This window comes from Eurosta solidaginis, chromosome 3 (genome assembly GCF_040869045.1).
Source record: "Eurosta solidaginis isolate ZX-2024a chromosome 3, ASM4086904v1, whole genome shotgun sequence".
Lineage (NCBI taxonomy): Eukaryota > Metazoa > Arthropoda > Insecta > Diptera > Tephritidae > Eurosta > Eurosta solidaginis.
Genome location: NC_090321.1, coordinates 152122793 through 152128865, shown reverse-complemented (window position 1 = coordinate 152128865; position 6073 = coordinate 152122793).

Here is a 6073-nt window from a genome sequence, read left to right as displayed (position 1 = left end):
TGCATCCTTCACCGTGCGTTCATTAACTTTTCTCGCATCTAGACAGAGCCTATTTTTTGTTCCTTTAATTACTAACGATACGGGAGAACTCCAACTACTATTACTCTCTTCTATCACTCCCATATCTATCATTCTGTCTAATTCCTGGTACACAAGCTTCTGTATCGCCGGCGAGATCGGGTAATGTCTCTGCTTAACGGGTAAGTTTTCATTAACGACCTCAATGATGTGTTCCTCTAAATCTGTACGCCCTAAACCTAACATCGCAAAAGATGGAAACTTCGCTTTCACCTTTTCCAACGCTTTACTCTCATCCAGCGTCAACGTGTGCTGCACGGCATCAAAGGACAAGTCCCCTTCGGCGGGCATGAGTTCTGCAACGCCAACCTGTCCCGAACGCAACATAGCCCTCCTACTCACCACGTTCAAGTCAAACACCTGCCAAAAGTCGATACCAAGATACACTTCCTGTTGCAACCCCGGGACAATCAGAAACTCCAATTCCTTACACATTCCATCCCAATGCACGGGAAGGGTGATTACTCCGACAACTGGCGTTTCTCCACCGTTCGCGGTACGAATGTTTTGCCCACTTATCGGGAGTATTAAGTTTTCTTTGCCCTCTAATAGTCTTTGACAATTTTTTCCTAGACAGCTAGCCCCCGCACCCGAATCCAAAAGAGCTACCGCGTCACGGCCACCAATGGTTGTTTGGGCAAAGATCCTATTGTCTCCCTTAACCGTTACTATCGTTGAGATAATTTTATTACAAATCCTCTTAATTCTTTTTGCCTTTTCTCTCATCTTTCTTATTTTCTCAAAGTTTCGTTTCTTTTTCTCTAGTATTATTTCCTCACAAAAAATTCTCCTACGTGCTGCTTCATAATCAATTTTCCTTTGATGCAAACTTTTTAAATCGGTTTTCACTCCAGATCCTACTTCCTCTGTACCACCAACAGTTCTATCCCTTTTCAAAACCCTGTATTCCGGTTGGTTTCCGGTTGTGCCTGTTCCTGGCTGGAGGTCCCGGAAATCTCCGCCAGTGTGGAGTTTCCCTTCCCGGGCTCAAAAACACAAAAAGACGTGGCACTGCCACAAGCAAAACAAACCATACTGTGAAAACGAGACTTACACCTATTTTCTTTCAACGCCTCCGACGGATTCATGACAAAGTAATTCACAGGCATACCACACGTAACACATAACATTAAGTGGAATGGAGACGTACAGAAGGAGTTAACAGTGGGTTTGGGACCGGTCGTAGAGTTAGTTCCAACAGACACACCACCAGCAGTGGAAAAAAGCCCAGGATTATTACTGTTAAGTGGCTGATTAAACCCTAGTCTCGGTTTGCCTGGCTGTTCGAGTGCCTCGACGGGCTTCCCCCCATCTACTTCAGCTTCAACTTGTGCTGCGGGAAATACCATCTCGTTCACTGCCCTTGCCGACCTACTCCTATTCTCCTTGATTAGACGTTCTGCACGCCGACACTCCGTCTTTAGATCGGCCAAGGTATCCATTTTTGCTGCGAACGTTAAATTTGCCAAATAAGGCTTTAAATTCCCCTTAATGATGCCCACCAGCTCCTTTTCCGGGATTTTCTGCTTTAGCCTGAACGTCAAGTCGTGGACCTCGCCATAAAAATCATCAAAACTCTCTTGACCTGACTGCTTCCTCTCCATGATTTCCCTGATTATCTCGTAATCAGACTCAGCGGTTTTAAAGTGGGCCAACAGCTCTGCCTTGAGCTCGAAGTAGCCAAAAGCAGGGTCGTCGGCATGATCCTCAAGAACCTGCCAGTACCACTTAAGCGCGGAGCCTGTCACGAGATAATGGAAATCAGTGAAGAGACGATTGTAGGAGATGTCATACTGAGCCCTTAACTTCTCTATTCTAAATAAAAAGCTTTCCACGGTGATCCCCTTAGCAGACCCATCGAACTTGACGTGCCACTTGTCTAGGTCGACCTTCCTCCAATGTGGGTGCGAGGGCTCCCCATTTCTGCCCTGACCCGTAGCAGCGTCGGCATTATTTCTGTTTTGGCCCCTATCTCACCCCCCTTGCGGAGTGGATGCGTTAGCGGCTTGCTGGTTCAGCGCTTGAGCCGAAACTTCTAAGTCCCCCATACGATTGCTAAGGTGCGAAACGTCGGTCCTCAGGTCACGAACCGCGTTCATGTACTGCGCCATAACTTGGTTTTGTGTAGCCATCATCTCCATCATCTGCTCTAGCTGTTCGGTGCCGGCCGCAGTTGCACTTGGTCCGTTTCCTGAGGCCTTCGAACTACCAGCTCCCGAATTCACTGGCTGTCCATCTTGCCCGGCATCCGCTCCTCCGGTAACTCCTGGTGTTCCGGTTTCTGGCATATTTAATAGTCGCTCTATCTTTGTAGAAAAACTTAGGCTGTTATTAGATTCGTTGATGGCCACTTGGTTGATGATCGACACTGTAGAACGTCTATTTGTATCGCTCTCACTCGTTCCGAAAATTCTGGCTGCACACCGATTAAAAAGGTCGGTAGGTACAAAGTCAACTGGGAATGGTATTCCCGTATCTATTTGATTAAACAGGGATCCTGCCACCTGATTCGCTAGCTGCCTAGTCACACTCCTGGTGATACGCCTATCAGTACTAAACAATCCCAACCCACCAGTAACTCTATCTGGGTGGTCTCCCTCCTCCATTCACTCACACAAACACACGAGCGAGGGAAATTGGTACACCTGGGTTCACAAGCCGAACTTATCAACACCGAAATTGGTTGGTTTGGTGCAAAACGAAATAAAACAACGTTGCACCGATCGCTACCAAAGGTGAATCGAAACCTTAGAAAAGATGTTCGACTATGTATCAAATACAGTGATGAAAACAAATTACTAGTTTGCAAACTTCGCAACTAAATCAGATCTTTGAAAGGTATCTAAAATAAATTCAGTACGTTACATTCGAAGGCAAATCGTGCAAAAAAAAATTCCAATCGAATTTGAAGACAAAATAATTCAATAAGATTAAAAAAAACAACAAAAGAAAAAATATAACAACTAGGTATAAATCTAAAAATTCAAAAATTCAAAAATTCCAAACGTTTGCGAACAAAAAAAAATATATATAAAATAAATACAATGAAAAGAGAAGAAAAAAGGAATATTCCAAGATTTACTTATAAATAATGTATATATGTGTACTAATTCCAGTTAAACTTAATTTTATACAGATTTCAATAAAAAAATAAAAAAATAAAAATACCATTAAAACTAAGTATAGCCTAATTATGATCTACTTTGGAAACTTTGCCAAACTTTAAAAAGTGCGGAAGTGACAAAAATAACTTGATTCATTTCCGAATATTAAACTATGCAAATACCGAAATTAGTTTCAATGGCTAGATGTGTTTAAATGTGCCTGTGAACGGCAGAGTTTTCTTCAAATTCAAAAAAACTTAAAAAGATAATAAATTCCTTTTTTTTTTTTTTTTTTTTTTTTTTGTGAAATTTCGTATAAAGAAAATCAACACGTAGTTAGTTCCGTTTTTATTGCAAAGAAAATAAAACTAATCAACAATCAAAAAAAAAAAATCCAGATCAATAATGTGAACTAATTAAATACCTGTGTGTTTAGCATGTGCCGAAAAATTATTCATATATTTATTTCAAAAAAAGATATCCATATGTATTTATATAAATTTAATAATATAAATGTGCATGGGGGTATTTTCCAATCAATAATATACGTATTTCTAAAATTTATATACGTGTGGTTCTACGTACGTAGCGTGTATGTTTAAAAGAAGTTCAACTTGGTCCTCTTCTTATACAAAAAAAATTGAAACGAAATGTGCATAAAAAACTCATTTGGTGTATTTACGGCGTTGCACCTTAGCAAGGTCGTAGTGGGTATGCTGAGTCCGTATGGTTTGTTGTCATCCGTCCCAAGTCCCAGTCAGCTAAGTTTCCCCCAGTGTCGAATGCGGCACAACAGTGTTCGATTCCTGAGTCCGAATCTGGTAGCCACATTCTCCCATTACCCATTACACCCCTTACCCCCATTGTGCCGACTCCCTGCAAACCTCACGTGCACGCAATGCTGGACTGCGTCCACGGTAGCTTGAGCGGTGGCCGACTAAGCAAAAACAAAACTCTCAATATAATCCCCCTTTTAGTACCAGTAAGGCATCAGGATTCCACTTGCAAAAACGTTGAAGCTTTGGCAAGGTACTCCCAATGCCAGACAGATATACCCCCCCTTTTTCGTTATAGCAGCACTAACAGTTTTGACTGATCCAAACTGCGTTGCTACCATAACCTTAACAAGTCAAAAAAAAAAAACAAAAGATAGGAAGGGAAGTATTAGATAGATAGCAAATGAAATAGACTTAGAGGTAGAGATGAAAGAAGCTATTCAAGGAGACGATAAGTAAAAAGAACGAGAAACAGAAAATCATGCTAAAAGAAATGAAAAGATTTGGGCTATAACGTTGGGCGCCATTGTTACGTTACTGTCTGTTTTTGTGGTAAGGGACGGTGGCAAGCAGGCATGCTTGCGAGCCCTGGCTAGCTCGTCGGTTAGGGGGGGTCTTTTCCACCGCCCTCACCTTCAGTACCCGTAAACAAATATAGAGGGATTCATGCCTGTGTGTACATATAGAGATAGGGTGAGAAATAGACAAGGTGATAGGAGAGTGAAGGCCCGTCCAGGTCAGGTGGAGTCTACCCTCCCTCTTCTACATATGGAATGTAGCCTTGGGCTTCGCTATGACTCCTTATCCCGAGCGGAGCCCCCTTAGCCTGACACTAGTCCGTCCGTCAAAAGTCTAAAAAGTCCCTAATTACCCTCACATTCGTCCTTGTCAGTCGACATACCCACGCCCCCTCTTCCGCACCTGCGCAACGCCTACACCAAACGAAAGGGGAATCCTATCTACTCATGGCGGTACTTCAACCCATTAACCCAAAGAAGATACCGAAGAATTAGAAATAATCCAAATCGATTTTTTTTTTTTTTTTTGAACGTTATAAACGCATTTCTTAATGTATATTTCAGATAATAACCAAATCCAAAAAAAAAACAATTTAATGGTTCTTAAGCCTATGTGCCTAAACCTCTAAGAATTATATAACGAAGAATTCAACTCAAATTTCATGTTTAGGCTTAAACTAGCTGAAAGGTATTTTCTAACTTTTCTCCAATTGTTACCAAAATCTATCTGTAATATGTGCCTTACTTCTAAGAAAAACGGCTACTTTAACATTAAATTTCAAGATAGAAATGTAAAGATACCCGCAAAAAAAGTGTGTAAAAAGAATTATATTTGCGATTCTTATTGCCTGTTCATTTACTTGGTTCTATAGCCACGGCCGCTGCTGTAGGCTTCTCCCAATCCAACCTAATTCCTCTCCCTTTCCTCAAGCAGTTTCAAAAAAAAATAGAAAACCAAAGCAAAGAATATACATACGCACGCAGCAAAGACGCGTGTACTAAATAGGTAAACGTGGTATATTGTTGTCTTGCACTTACCGCTTTATCCCTCGATGAGGCGCCGCATCTCGGAGAGCCGTGCTGAAAAGTTACAATAAAACACTTATGTATTTACCTAACGATGGATAAGGACAGATATTAAAGAGATCTGCCTTCCAATGCCTAACGAGATGATTTATAGAGAGGAGCTACTTTGGATGAGTTTCCGCTTTTAGTCACGCGGTCATGGGCTGAAACGCCGTAGCCCAATTACGGGGTCAAAAAAAAACAAGTATTTAACTTGGTTCCGGAACCATGTAAATAATAAATTGTAGGTGATTAACTAAGTAAATAGTAGTGAAGTAGATCGTGATAACAAATTATAAATATTTGCCCAGTGGAATGAGCTTTCTGGCTTAAAGAAGTGTTTTACAAAATTCATATATATACATATATATATATGTATAGCTATGTATACATGTATATTTATATAAACTGCGATTTAAAAGCTACTTTTAATTGATTTGTTGGTTTGCTCCTTAACGCCTATATATTTTTTTGTTTTTTTTTTTTTCTTGCTTTGAGCTGTGCTAAGCTACAAGGCCTCGCCGTTGGTGCA